Raw genomic sequence first — 15,969 nt, 5'->3', positions numbered from 1 at the left:
CGCACATGAACTGTAATGGCATCCCAGTCTTAGTCCATAGGGTTCAATATTGGTTTGGCCCACCCTTTGAAGCTATAACAGGTTTAACTCTTCTGGGAAGGCTGTCCACAAGATTTAGGAGTGTGTCTATGGGAATGTTTGACCATTCTTCCAGAAGTGCATTTGTGAGGTCAGGCACTGATGTTGGACTACAAGGCCTGGCTTACAGTCTCTGCTCTAATTAATCCCCAAGGTGTTCTGTTGTGTTGAGGTCAGGACTCTGTGCAGGCCAGTCAAGTTCCTCCACCCCAAACCCACTCATCCATGTCTTTATGGACCTTGCTTTGTGCATTGGTCCAAATCATTTGGTGGAGGGGGATTATGATGTGGGGTTGTTTTTCAGGGGTTGGGTTTGGCCTCTTAGTTCCAGTGAAGGGAACTCTTAAGGCATCAGCATACCAAGGCATTTTGGACAATTTCATGCTCCAAACTTTGTTGGAACAGTTTGGGGATTGCCCCTTCCTGTTCCAACATGACTGCACACCAGTGCACAAAGCAAGGTCCATAAAGACATGGATGAGGGAGTTTGGGGTGGAGGAAATTGACTGGCTTGCACAGAGTCCTGACCTCAACCCGATAGAACACATTTTGGCTGAATTAGAGCAAAGACTGCGAGCCAGGCCTTCTCACCCAACATCAGTGCTTGGCCTCACAAATGTGCTCCTGGAATAATGGTCAAACATTCCCATAGACACACTAAACCTCGTGGACAGCCTTCCCAGAAGCTGCAAAGGGTGGGCCAAATCACATTTTAACCTTACAGACTAAGACTGGGCTGCCATTAAAGTTTGTGTGTGTAAAGGCAGGTGTCCCAATACTTTTGGCTAGATAGTGTATCTGGCAAGATTTACAATGGCGACGGAACCCTCCTACACATACATACTACTTTTGGACATAATTTATAATTTTAGGATCTGAGTCAGGTGTTATGTGTAACAACATAGGGAGATAAGACAACTTCTCTACATGAAGCGGCATGTTCGGGATTCAAACCGAGATCCTCAGAGATGCTAAAACCTCTAAGCCACAGAGCTGCCACATGTGGAAACCTCCTACACATAAATACACATATACTGCATTTCTTTGAACATATAGGTGGTGGACTTACGTTAGTCAAGAGTTATTCTTCTTGATTTATTCTGTGATATTTGGTGGTTTTTGGTGAGTGAGTGTAGAATAGTGATGTTACCCTCTGATTTTTGGGAATTACATTTTGATTTCTGATGTTGGTACACATATATTTTTTGGGCTCAAATTATGATTATTTAGAAATAATAAAAAACACACAAAATTGTGATTCATTTTAAATTTGCATCGGCAATGGTATTGTTTGTGGTTTGTAAAGACACCTGTGTGAGTTTGGGTAAAGATTTTTGTGAGATGGAGAGTAACAAGTGAAAGTGACAGAGAAAAAATATATTTTACCAAAACATCAAAACATTCCACATTCTAGCATTCATAAAAACAAAATAGATGAAGAAGAAGCAATATTGTTGCAAGGAAAATTTATTTCAGAGAAAGATACATTTCCTGTCAACACAAAAAGTATTTATTTTGGGAAGTGACAATGGTACCATTAGAATCAATGGCTGAAACTTGCATTGGACTATATAGCATGGATTTTGACTCTCAAACACATTTTAGCCCAGCGCTAATTTTGGTATTTACTATAGCACCCTGTAAAAAAGCCATGGGAGTTATAATAAGAGTAGTATGCATGTCTGGGCATGCTCAGTTTTGCTGGCACCTATTTGTACAGAGATGAGGAATTTATCTCTTCTCAGACTTTTAAGGATATTTCAGTGTAGAAATCATTTTTTCACAGTTTAAAAGCAAATCATATACCGCATATTTCAGTACCATTTAGGCAACCATATCATGCTCTAAACATTATTTCCATCCAGCGCTATAGTAAATTACCCCCATGGTTTCCGGTGCATGGCATTGTTGTCCTCTTTCTTTGTGGACCTCCAGCATAATATGGGATGTTTGTAAAGTATGATTATGAAAGTGCACTTTGATAGTCTTTTATCAGTTTTTGACACAATGAATTGATTATTGCACCCTTTCCTTTATATACTTACTTTTTAGAGTATTTTAGAGATCCTTCTGATATGCTAACAACTGCCATACCCCTGAGGAAGACTTAATTCATTGAAACGTGTTGGGGCTCTGGAACTATGCAATCAAGATTACTACACCATGTCTCATGGCTTATTGCCACTTTCTGTTTAAATGATATTTAAAATTTTATGGACTTTTGATTTTTTTTTAACTTTGGGGTTATTTTTAATGATATTTAAATAAATACTCAATTTTATTGCTATATGTGTCTTATATCCAGCGTGGGAATCACAAAGTCCCTCCTTCTCCCCCTTCTCTTCCCTTAAGGATTTTACTAATTGTTAATTAAAAATAAAAAGTAGGGCTAATTTACCAAAGGACAGATGCAAACAACAGTTCATCTAAAGGACGTGAACAAACATAACTTCATGGTAATTATTATACACCTGCAATTAGCATAGTCAGGAGTTTTCAGACAATGGTGTACATATGCTAATATAACAAATGTATCTTTGGAATGCACACTTCAACATCTAAATGACATCTGGCTAAGCCATTGTGTGCCTAAAAAAAGTTATTTTATGTAGTGCTTTTCAGTCTATCAAATATCTGCTGTTAACCTTTTTAATAATGCATCCCAATGTAGGAAAAAAATTCACATTAACTGCAGAAAAAAAATGTACTGTGAAGGCCTTGAAGTAATTGTACATGGGTGAAGGTATTGCAATATTTAGAAGTTCACCTTCACCAGGGCTGTCTTTAACATGGGTCAAAAGGGCCACCTGCCCTGGGCCCAGTCATTGCTGTGGGGCCCAAAGCAGCTGCCAGCAGTTTGTGTGGAGAGAGACTGACACGTGACAGCGGGAAGCTCAGCAGCAGATATCTAGCGCTGCACACAGTGCCCAGGTGACTGGAAAGTTTTTATAGGCTAAAAACAGCAGTGTATGTGCGGAGGAGAGCTATCAGCACACCGAGTTAAGCAGTGGCTTGTTGCCATGATCACTGGGAAAATTAGCATCATTAGTGTGCAGTGCTTCAGGTGGTAAGAGCAGAGAACTTGTTGTTTAACATGTTGAGACCGTGTGGAAATTTGGCTTTGCTAACACTGCTCTTCCTCCTCCTGCCTAACATACTAAGCCCTAAGGTGGGGAGTAATTAAAGACCAATTGCACTTTGCTACTTTACTGTGCATAGGCTTACTTATTGTATCCAGGCTGCTTGAGCTGATTTGTGCATTCCAATGCTGCTCTAATATTCTGCATAAGCCTATGTTAACCTATATGTATATGCAAATACAGTGCAATGGGACATCCTTTGCAAGCTTGGTGGTGGTAAAGGAATCAAGTCTGTTTGCATGAACCTCTTCACTTCTTTAAAGTTGTTTGAACCAGCTGGTGTATTATAACACCTTTACGATATTCTGCTAAAGCATTTGCTTAAAAAGCCATATGTTTATCCAAGCCTACTCACAAAGTCTGCTTGTCTGTGTAAAATCAAGGTAAAAAAAAAGGAGTACCCTTGCAAATATAGTAATTGTCAAGCGGTACTTTTGTGGAAATAAGTTTCAGTTGTGAGAAGGACTACTAGTGCTAACAAACCCAAGAGTTATTTATGCACTGATTTTTTGCATGACTCTTTTTTCATGATTCAATTTGCTTGTGGTAGGAGCATATGCCTGGATTGGGCTACCTATACATAACAGGACTCTCAATGTATTAAATTATGATGATCCCATTCTAGGTATGTACAATTTTTAGCCATTATTACCCAAAATGTGTTTTTAATATGTTGTCTTTATTAACTGGGAAGGTGTAAGGTGTGTTTTGTACTTTAATATATTTGGAAAATTGCATTTCTAATAAAGTTTAATTTTAGAATAATATATATATTTTTTAGATACATTGACTTTATGAATGTCACATGGGTCCATAATATGGTGGTTTGTGGGTGTCGGGATGCCTATTTCCTGACCAGTGATTTTTTTTGAGTAGGAGGTGGACAGGATTGTTGATTAATCTAATACACTGCAGGGCTGCAACAGTTGTTCTGTTCCCTGACACCTCTCAGCCAATCAGTAAATGGTAATGATAAGCAGTAACCTATAACAACCAATCAGTGAGTAGTAATAATGTGCAGTAACCTCTAGCAACCAATCAGTGAGCCGAAATGATGTGTAGTAACCTCTAGCAACTAATCAGTGAGCCGTAATATGTGCTGTAACCTCTAGAAACCAGTCAGCTAGTGGAAATGATATGCTGTAACCTATGACAATTGCTGCCAGATCTGCTTCAGTAAACTGATTTTGAGTCTAGCTACTATTTATTGTGTGTCTCAGAGTGTGTGTGGTGGTGGTGGTGGTGGGGGTTTAGTGCGGCTCAAGAAAATATTTGCCCAGGGTCCAATTAATATTAACCAGTCGCCACCCGTCCACCATCAAATGACGGAGGGACAGTGCGGCTCTCATTTTGGATGGACGTCATATGATGCCGCAACTGAACGGCCACCCCCCTGTGGGCCGCAAAGTGCAGCGATCACAGCCGCGCCATGTTGCTAAGACATGGTGCAATCCCGATCTCTGTAAAGAGCCGCTGACGCGGCTATTTAACCATGTGATTGGCTGTGTCCAATCACAGCCGGTCACATGTAAATATAGGAAGTGCTGGTAATCATCTCTCATCGGCTCACACTGACAGAGTGTGTGGCGAGGAGAGACAATCAGTGACATCTCCTCGCAGGGGACAACAAGACATGTAATCAGGGCACTGATCATACACTAAAGCACAGTGGTGTCTCAAGCTTTCATATTTAGGGGGGCACATGAGGAAACAGGGACAAAAGTAGGGGGGGCAACTATAAAAATGATTATATATACAGTATATCACAAAAGTGAGTACACTCCTCACTTTTTTGTAAATATTTTATTATATTTTTTCATGTGAAAACACTGAAGAAATGACACTTTGCTACAATGTAAAGTAGTGAGTGTACAGCTCGTATAACAGTGTAAATTTGCTGTCCCCTCAAATTAACTCAACACACAGCCATTAATGTCTAAACCGCTGGCAACAAACGTACATGTACACCATTAAGTGAAAATATCCAAATTGGGCCCAATTAGCCATTTTCCCTCCCCGGTGTCATGTGACTCGTTAGTGTTACAAGGTCTCAAGTGTGAATGGGGAGCAGGTGTGTTAAATTTGGTGTTATGGCTCTCACTCTCTCATACTGTTCACTGGCAGTTCAACATGGCACCTCATGGCAAAGAACTCTCTGAGGATCTGAAAAAAAGAATTGTTGCTCTACATAAAGATGGCCTAGGCTATAAGAAGATTACCAATACCCTGAAACTGAGCTGCAGCATGGTGGCCAAGTTGATACAGCGGTTTAACAGGACAGATTCCACTCAGAACAGGCCTCACCATGGTCGATCAAAGAAGTTGAGTGCACGTGCTCAGAGTCATAGCTAGAGGTTGTCTTTGGGAAATAGACGTATGAGTGCTGCCAGCATTGCTGCAGAGGTTGAAGGGGTGGGGGTCAGCCTGTCAGTGCTCAGACCATACACCACACACTGCTTAAAAATTGGTCTGCATGGCTGTCATCCCAGAAGGAAGTCTCTTCTAAAGATGATGCACAAGAAAGCCAGCAAACAGTTTGCTGAAAACAAGCAGACTAAGGACATGGATTACTGGAACCATGTCCTGTGGTCTGATGAGATCAAGATAAACTTATTTGGTTAAGATGGTGTCAAGCATGTGTGGCAACAAACAGGTGAGGAGTACAAAGATAAGGGTGTCTTGCCTACAGTCAAGCATGGTTGTGGGAGTGTCATGTTCTGGGGCTGCATGAGTGCTGCTGGAACTGGGGAGCTACAGTTCATTGAGGGAACCATGAATGCCAACATGTACTGTGACTGAAGCAGAGCATGATCCCCTCCCTTTGGAGACTGGGCCGCAGGGCAGAATTCCAACATGATAGCGACCCCAAATACACCTCCAAGAAGATCACTGCTTTGCTAAAGAAGCTAAGGGTAAAGGTGATGAACTGGCCAAGCATGTCTCCAGACCTAAACCCTATTGAGCATCTGTGGGCATCCTCAAATGGAAGGTGCAGGAACGCAAGGTCTCTAACATCCACCAGCTTGTGATGTCATCATGGAGGATAGAAGACGACTCCATTGGCAACCTGTGAAGCTCTGGTAAACTCCATGCCCAAGAGGGTTAAGGCAGTGCTAGAAAATATTGCTGGCCCACTAAATATTGACACTTTAGGCCCAATTTGGACATTTTTCACTTAGGGGTGTACTCACTTTTGTTGCCAGCGGTTTAGACATTAATGGCTGTGTGTTGAGTTATTTTGAGAGGACAGCAAATGTACACTGTTATACAAGCTGTACACTCACAACTTTACATTGTAGCAAAGTGTCATTTCTTCAGTGTTGTCACATAAAAAGATATAATAAAATATTGACAAAAATGTGAGGGGTGTACTCACTGTGTACTGTGAAATACTGTGTGTGTGTGTGTATATATATATATATATATATATATATATATATACACACACACACACCTTGAAATTTTCCACATTTTGTCATGTTACAACCAAAAACGTAAATGTATTTTATTGGGATTTTATGTGATAGACCAATACAAAGTGGCGCATAATTGTGAACTGACAGGAAAATCATAAATGGTTTTCAAAATTGGCACCCAGGTTGGATCCTATATCTGGCACCCCCCCAGGCAGACAGGCAGCGCACCACATGTCGACGTCAAGTGATGTTAGGGTAGTATACTGTCAGATGATATAGTGCCAGGTTAGGTGATATAGTACCAGGTTAAGTGATATAGTGCCAGGTTAGGTGATATAGTGCCAAGTTAGGGTGATATTGTTAAGGTGATATAGTGCCAGGTTAGGGTGATATAGAGCCAGGTGACAGTGATATGGAGCCAGGTTAGTTTTTAGTGCCAAGTTAGGTGATATACAGCAGTGCCAGGTTAGGTGGTAGTTGGCAGGCTAGGTGGTAGTGCCAGGTTAGGTTTAAGTGCCAAGTTAGGTTGTAGTGGAAGGCTAGGTGGTAGTGGCAGGCTAGGAGGTAGTGCAGGCTAGGTGGTAGTGCCAGATTAGGTGATAGTGTCAGGTTAGGTGGTAGTAGCAGGCTAGGAGGTAGTGCCAGGTTAGGTGATAGTGGCATGTTAGGTGGTAGTGGTAGGCTAGGAGGTAGTGGCAGGCTAGGTGGTAGTGCCAGGTTAGGGGGTAGTGCCAGGTTAGGGTGGTAGAGCCAGGTTAAGTGGTAGGCTAGGTGGTAGTGCCAGGTTAGGTGGTTGTGCCAGGTTAGGGTGGTAGTGTCATGTTAGGGTGGTATAGTTCCAGGTTAGGTAATAGTGTCAGAGTAAATACATGACAACATGAATAGATAAGAGATCTTGGTGGTTGGTCTTGTTCCCCTCTTCCTCCATCACTGCACTAAAAGTATGAATCTATGACTGTCTCTGCTGCTGCAGAACCTCCTTCTCCCCCTCCCTGAAGTAAACATAAAGAAAAAAAACTCACATGTGTGCTTTCAATCTGAGAACTGATTCTGGCTTCTTCCTGGAACTGAAGTCAAAATGTGGCAGGCAAGAGGGGAAGAGGGAAGGGCTGCAGCACGGACAAAGCATTATCGGCTAACACTGAGATGAGATGCAAATATCTCCCTCCTTTTGATGGTTGGAAGTCGGTACACTGACATCATAGAGCCCTGCATCTTACTGCTGTGTGCACATCTCCATACATTACAGGTTGGAGATGTTGTTTTGCACACACACAGGGGTGGGCTTAGAGGTGGAAGCGTTTTTTTGACATGCATGGCAAACTAACAAACTAGGATTCAACTGTACATATTGAATATCAGTGTAGGATGTATTGTATATATACAGTTTCAGTGTATGATCGGTAAGATTCAAAGGTAATGATTGATGGGCATGCCTACTGTTCACCTACATACCCATGCAGCCCTAGATTTATCCCTGCTTCCACTTCATTGCTATAATGTATATATACTTATATTCTAGTTTAAAAATGATCTAAGAATAATCATTGTTAAGCATGAGAGGAAAGATCAAAGCAATTTGCTTAGAGATTACAGAGTAATGCCACTCATTGACCTTTAGGAAGCCAGTCTGTCACTTTATAGCTTATTGAAAGTATAAACTAGTTTAGAATTTGGCAGATGACTATATTTTAGCATCCAGCCTTATATGTAGAGTCTAAGCTGATAAAATGTTGTGGTTATGATGACACACTATTACTCTGAGGGATTCACAAAAAAGGAAGCCTAGGCAAGAACTGTATATACTCTCAGTGCCTCCTAACCCTGCAGTCCAAGATGCTCTGATTGATTTGTTTGTGACAGTCTACAGGAAGCAGCTATCGATTTTTCAATATTTTCCCTTAAAATTATTTACAGTTGTAACCATGAGGAGGGAATCTTTAAAAGCTGACAGGCCGTGACAGCACTGGCATAATATTCACTGCTCACTGACAAGACAAATTACCTGTAATGAAAGCAGTTGCTGAAGGGTAGGCTTTTATTTTAAAATATGTCAATAACCCTTAGGACGAAACGAATATTGATTCATTATAATGAAGCTGGATGGATGTGTGGAAGTGCAGATAGGCCTAAGATATACTGCTATGGGTGGGAGAATATTCTTCCCTAGCCAGTTTTGTACAGATAATAAACATTTAGAATCTATGTCTTTATTTTTAGGATGTGAGGGTTTGTTTATGTGTCTTATTAAATGACCAGGGCTTTCACTGGCCAGGATCCTGAATAATTTGGATGGCTTAATTACCAGCCCTTTTCAGTACATGTCGACATACAGGTTGATGTTAAAACTCTGTCTCCGTGATCAGTTTCAAATTGATAATTCTATTCTACTTTGAAAATCTGGATATGCCATATATTTCATTAGGAGCAAAGCAGATAAAATGTGTTTTGATCTGGAATTGGAAAAAAAACATAACCTGAGCTTTAGTTCAAAATAGCAGAAAGACATCTAAATAACAGCATTGAGAAAGTAAAATTCTAAGCTAAAAAAAATAGAAGAGAAACAATGACACCTAAATAACAACAGATGTGAAAATGTCAAGGTTAAATAATAAATGCAGACTGTCAATATCACAGAGTTTAAATCAGAACTAATCCCATTAATTTAACAGTTTCAAAAAACATTCCTGGTAGGCTGGGAATGCTAACCATCACATTTACTTGTACTTTCAACCAAACTGTCAAACCATCAAATGACTGGTGTCATAATGATCACATGTGTAGCACCATAGCAGTTGCAGATCAAATAGAGGCTAAGATGGCAGCTTCCTTGCCTGAAAATTATAGGAGGGTTTAGTTCCGCTTTAGGGCAAAGAGTACAGAGTCAATAGCAAACTGCTGAGCACATGTAATCACAAAAAATAAAAATGAAAAATGATATATATAATTATGATTTATATAGTGCCAACAGTTTGTGCAGCATTTTACAATATAAAGGGAGACAGTACAGTTACAGTACAATAAAATGCTAGAGGGTTAAGAGAGTCCTGCTCAGAAGAGCTTACAATCTAATAGGGTGGGGAAAGTAGTACAAAAGGCTAAAGCTGTGGGGGATGAGCATATGAAAGTGATACAAGTTTAGTTAGTTGGAAGTGTGATAGATGAGTTTTCAGGGATAGCCTAAAGGCAGCCAGAGTAGGAGATAGCTGGACAGAATGAGGTAGAAAGTTCCAGAGGAGGAAAGAGGCTTTGGAGAAGTCCTGGAGATGAGCATGGGAGGAATTGACATGAGAGCTTGAGAGCAGGGAGTCTTCAGAGGAGTGAAGAGGATGGTTTGGGTGATATTTGGAGACAAGATTGGCAATGTAGCTTGGGGCAGAGTTGTGAATTGCTTTGTAAGTTGTTAGTATTTTGAATTCAATTTGTTGGCCAATCAGAAGCCAGTGATGGGATTGGTAGAGAGGGGAGGCAGATACTGAGTGGTTGGTAAGATTGATGAGTCTAGCAGCAGCATTCATGATAGACTGAAGAGGGGATAGCCTATGGAGAGGTAAGCCTATGAGAAGGGAGTTGCAATAGACAAGGCAAGAGATAACAAGGGTGTGAATGAGTAGCTTGGTAGTTTCATTACAATATCTCACAAAAGTGAGTACACCCCTCACATTTTTGTAAATATTTTATCATATCTTTTCATGTGACAACGCTGAAGAAATTACACTTTGCTACAATTTAAAGTAGTGAGTGTACAGCTTGTATAACAGTGTACATTTGCTGTCCCCTCAAAATAACTCAACACACAGCCATTAATGTATAAATCACTGGCAAGTGAGTACACCCCTAAGTGAAAATATCCAAAGTGGGCCCAATAAGCCATTTTCCCTCCCCGGTGTCATGTGACTTGTTAGTGTTACAAGGTCTCAGGTGTGAATGTTGAGCAGGTGTGGTAAATTTGGTGTTATCGCTCTCACTCTCTCATACTGTTCACTGGAAGTTCAGCGTGGCACCTCATGGTAAAGAACTCTCTGAGGATCTGAAAAAAAGAATTGTTACTCTACATAAAGATGGCCTAGGCTACAAGGAGATTGCCAAGACCCTGAAACTTAGCTGCAACACGGTGGCCAAGACCATACAGTGGTTTAACAGGACAGTTTCAACTCAGAACAGGCCTCACCATGGTCGACCAAAGACGTTGCATGCACTTGCTCAGCGTCATATCCAGAGGTTGTCTTTGGGAAATAGATGTATGAGAGCTGCCAGCAATGGTACAGAGGTTGAAGGGGTGGGGGGTCAGCCTGTCAGTGCTCAGACCATACGCCACACACTGCATCAAATTGGTTTGCATGGCTGTCGTCATCTTCTAAAGATGATGCACAAGAAAGCCTGCAAACAGTTTGCTCAAGACAAGCAGACTAAGAACATGGATTACTGGAACCATGTTCTGTGGGCTGATGAGACCAAGATAAACTTATTTGGTTCAGATGGTGTCAAGCGTGTGTGGCGCCAACCAGGTGAGGAGTACAAAGACAAGTGTGACTTGACTACAGTCAAACATTGTGACGGGAGTGTCATGGTCTGGGGCTGCGTGAGTGCTTCCGGCACTGGGGAGCTACAGTTCATTGAGGGAACTATGAATGCCAACATGTACTATGACTGAAGCAGAGCATGATCCCCTCCCTTCAGGGACTGGGCCAGAGGACAGTATTCCAACATGATAACGACCCTAAATACACCTTCAAGACGACCACTGCCTTGCTAAAGAAGCTGAGGGTAAAGGTGATGATCTGGCCAAGCATGTCTCCAGACCTAAACCCTATTGAGCATCTGTGGAGCATCTTCAAACGGAAGGTGGAGGAGCACAAGGTCTCCAACATCTACCAGCTCGTGATGTCATCATGGAGGAGTGGAAGAGGACTCCGGTGGCAACCTGTGAAGCTCTGGTTAACTCCATGCCCAAGAGGGTTAAGGCAGTGCTGGAAAATAATGGTGGCCACACAAAATATTGACACGTTGGGCCCAATTCAGACATTTTCACTTAGGGGTGTACTCACTTTTGTTGCCAGCGGTTTAAACATTAATGGCAGTGTGTTGAGTTATTTTGAGGGGACGGCAAATTTACACTGTTATACAAGCTGTACACTCACTACTTTACATTGTAGCAAAGTGTCATTTCTTCAGTGTTGTCACATGAAAAGATATAATAAAATATTTGCAAAAATGTGAGGGGTGTACTCACTTTTGTGAGATACTGTAGGTAAAAAGGGGTACATTTTAGAGATGTTATGGAGGTGAAGTCTACAAGCAGGGCCGCCATCAGGGGGGTACAGCCCATACAAGTGTAAGGAGCCCGAACGTCCTGAGGGGACGTTGAGCTCCAAGTTGGCACTTCCCATTTTCTCTTTTCCTCCCCCTACATTAGTCCCGACTCCTGTTGTAGCCGCCCGCTGCACTGGCTCCTAACTTGGTGCGCTCATGGGGAGCGCAGAAATGAGTACAACCCCCCCCCCGGAAAACCCATGGTTCAATCCACCTGCTCCTCTCGCCCCCCTCGTTTGATTACCGCTGAGCCACTCCATCTTCCTGACGATCGCTGGGCTCAGCGTGCAGTGACAAGCAGCTTGGGAGGTATAGCTGTCCACGCTGCTCTGTCCCCTCCAGCATGCCTAAGCTTCACACACATCCCTTCTCCCACCCCTCTCTCCCTGCCTGTGTGCTGCTGTATCTGTGAAGGGGATGTGGGGGCGGGAAGATTAACGAGCCATCAGCCACATTGAGAGAAGTCACTGGGAGCCCCCCGGGGACTACTCAAGTAAGTGAGCACTGTGACCAGACCCTCTTTCTCTCCCCTCTCGCTCTCTCCCTGCCTCCTCTCTCCCCCGTCCTTCTCCTTTCCCCCCTTCTTCTCTCAACCCTTCTTCTCTTCTCCCCTTCTCCCCTTCTCACTCGCACCCCTTCTTCTCTCTACCTCCATCTCCCCCTTTCTTCTCTCCCCCTCCTTCTCTCCCCCTCCTTCTCTCCCCCTCCTTCTTTCCACCCCCTCCTTCTCCCCACTCGCTCTCTCTCTCCCCCTCCTTCTCTCCACCTCCTCCTTCTCCCCCTCCACCTTCTTCTCTCCCCCCTCCTTCTCTCCCCCTTCGCTCTCTCCCTGCCCCCTCTCTCTCCCTGCCCCCGCTCTCCCTGCCAGCATTGGAAATAGCTTTACCCCAGTCTGTTTAACTCCCATCATCTACCCATAGATGTGATGTATAACAGAAGATTACACCTAGTACCATGGCATGAGGGGAGGGACTGATAGTTGCATTATTGATCTTGAAGGAAAAATCATGGAGGAGGGCACAATCAGGGGTGATATTATCAGATGGTTTTAGAGAGATCTAGCTTAAGGAAGTGGGTGAAGGGGTGCGGTGAGGAGTAGAGAGATAGATTTGGGTGTCATCAGCATAGAGATGGTATTGGAAGCTGTGGGAGATTATCAAGTGACCAAGAGAGGAGGTGTAGATGAAGAGAAGGGGTCCAAGAACAGAGCCTTGGGGGACCTCTACAGAAAGAGAAAATGGAGAAGAGGAGACAGCGGTATGGGTGACCCTGAAGGAGTGCTGTGATAGATAGGAAGAGAATCAGGATAGAGCGGAATCTTGGAGGCCAAGGGAGTGGAGTTTATTTCGAAGGAGCGGGTGGTTAAGGATGAGCTGAACACCCCCCCCGCCGGTTCGGTTAGCACCAGAACATGTGAACAGGCAAAAAAATTAGGCCTGTAAAGTGACACAATTTTCCCGTGTTTAGAACAGTACCACAGCAAAATTGCATTTCTAAAGGAAAAAAGTCATTTAAAACTGATTGCAGCTGTAATGAATTGTCAGGTCTCGACAATATAGATAAAACTCATTGAAAAAAACAGCATAGGTTCTCCCCCCAGTCCATTACCAGGCCCTTTGGATCTGATATGAATGTTAAGGGGAACCCCGAACCAAGAATTAAAAAAAAAAATTGCGTAGGGTTCCCCCCAAAATCCATACCAGGCCCTTCAGGTCTGGTATGGATTTTAAGGGGAACCCTGCGCCAAAAAAATGGCTCCCACCGAGTGACGCTTCTTCTCGGTGACAGCTGTTATATAGCTGAGGGCAGGGCCACCCGGAGACGTAAATGGGTGACCCCGCCCCCCCTCTGACACCACGTGAACTGGGGGTTCCCTTGTTAAAGGAGGCTTTCAGATTCCGATAAGCCCCCCACTCGCAGACCCCCACAACCACTGGGCAAGGGTTGTGGAGATGAGGCCCTTGTCCCCATCAACATGGGGACAAGGTGCTTTGGGGGGCTACTCCAAAGCACACTCCCCATTTTGAGGGCATGTGGTCTGGTATGGTTCAGGAGGGGCACACTCTCTCGTCCCCATCTTTTCCTGCGACTGCCAGGTTGCGTGCTTGGATAAAGGTCTGGTATGGATTTTGGGGGGACCCCTACACCATTTAAAAAAAAAAAATTGGCGCAGGGTTCCCCTTAATATCCATACCAGACCTGAATAGCCTGGTATGGATTTTGGGGGGACCCCCACGCAATTCTTCTTTAATTTTTGGTTCGGGTTCCCCTAAATAGTCAAACCGTGGCATTTTTTTCAATGAGTTTTATCTATATTTCCCAGACCCGACAATTCATTACAGCCGCAATCAGTTTTAAATGACTTTTTTTCCTTTAGAAATGTCATTTTGCTGTAGTATTGTTCTAAACACGGGAAAAGTGTACCACTTTACAGGCATACTATAGACACCCCCCAGGCATGATATTTAAATAAATATTTCATTTTTATTGTTTCACTTTAAGCATTATTAAAATCACTGCTCCCGAAAAGAGGGCCGTTTTTAAAACTTTTTTTTTGCATTGATACATGTCCCCTGGGGCAGACCCGGCTTCCCAAACACTTTTTATGACAATAACTTGCATATAAGCCTTTAGAATGAGCACTTTTGGTTTTTCATGTTAGTGTCTAATAGATTTTAATAGTGTTCTGCGGCTTTCGAATTTGCCACGAACACCGCATGTTCATTGTTCGCTGAACGTCCGAACAGCCAAAGTTCGGCCTGAACTTATGCTCGGGCCGAACCGTTCGCCCATCCCTACGGGTGGTCAGCAGTATCAAAGTCCACAGAGAGGCCTAGTTGTAAGTGTATGGAGTAGTGGCCATTGGATTTAGCTGTTAGTAAATCGCTAGTGAGTTTTTAGTAGGGCAGCTTAGACAGGGCAGTTTAGACAGCCAGACTGTAAGGGGTGAAGAAGGTTGTTTTCAGTGAGGTAAGGAGCTAAGATGGTTGTACACTAAGCATTTTAGTTTAGAGGTTAATGGGAGCAAGGAGATTGGTCTTAAGTGGTTCAGGTTGGTAGGGTCCAGTGAGGATGGGAGTGATCTGTGCATGCTTTAGAGGGGAGGAGAAGGTGCCAGTAGATAGGTGGAGATTTAAAAAGTGAATGAGAAAGCAAAGGATAGAATAAGGAGGTGACCATAGTAGTTACATAGTTACAGTTAGTCAGGTTGAAAAAAGACACAAGTCCATCTAGTTCAACCAAAGCAAAATACAATCCCATATACACAATCCTTTACCCACAGTTGATCCAGAGGAAGGCAAAAAACAAAGCATGCTCCAATTTGCTACAGCAGAGGAAAAAATTCCTTCCTGATCCCCCGAGAGGCAATTTGATTTTCCCTGGATGAACTTTACCTTAAAATGTTATAGGTGAATGGTACTCCTGCACTATCAAAATAATAATAAAAGTGAATAAGACTGCGGCAAACACCGAAAAACAAAATCAGTGGCTCTAAGTGTATTAATAAAAATGATGTTGAACTGTCCAAGGTAACGTGAAAAACGAAACAATAAGTAACTCAATCAACATAAATGGATAAATCTGTGAATAAATGATATCATAAAAACAACTGACCTGATTGGGCCCCAAGCAGAGGCGGCTCTCTAATTAGGCAAATTAGGCAGTCGCCTAAGGCCTCGCACTCACAGGGGCCTCGCGGCCGCCTAATTTGCCTGTTCGCAATCACTGAAGTTGACGCCGGCGGCTCCGCCTACCCCCACTGGGACTCTGTGGCTTAGGAGCTGACGGACAAATCAGATACTGCCCACAGCCTGAGGAATAGCGGCCTCATCACGGAGTGTCCCAGTCCGTGGGGCCTCATGTGTAAGTTTTGCCTAAGGCCTCACAAAGCCTAGAGCCGCCTCTGGCCCCAAGATTACATAAACATGTCTCCATCCCTATAATTAATGAAGAACAGAAGAAATGGGTAATGGGACTTTAAATGAGGCATGAATATGTCTCTGAGATAGTCTAGGATACCT

At 43.1% G+C, this 15,969-nt stretch overlaps 1 long non-coding RNA gene across 2 annotated transcripts in view; it reads left to right on the top strand.

Moving 5' to 3' along the window:
- Positions 1-15,969, top strand: part of LOC141112324 (uncharacterized) — a 485,334-nt gene that overhangs the window by 291,265 nt on the left and 178,100 nt on the right. Inside the window, exon 8 of one of the 2 annotated variants that reach the window (XR_012236571.1) lies at positions 2,131-2,265. The exons of the other annotated variant lie outside the window; for it this stretch is intronic. This is a non-coding gene — a long non-coding RNA (uncharacterized lncRNA). Of the gene's footprint in view, positions 1-2,130; positions 2,266-15,969 lie in introns of those variants that run through there. 2 annotated transcript variants of the gene reach the window in all.

The sequence above is a fragment of the Aquarana catesbeiana genome, linkage group LG11, assembly GCF_042186555.1.
Source record: "Aquarana catesbeiana isolate 2022-GZ linkage group LG11, ASM4218655v1, whole genome shotgun sequence".
In the NCBI taxonomy this organism is placed as follows: Eukaryota; Metazoa; Chordata; class Amphibia; order Anura; family Ranidae; genus Aquarana; species Aquarana catesbeiana.
This window is presented reverse-complemented; position numbering and strand designations above follow the sequence as displayed.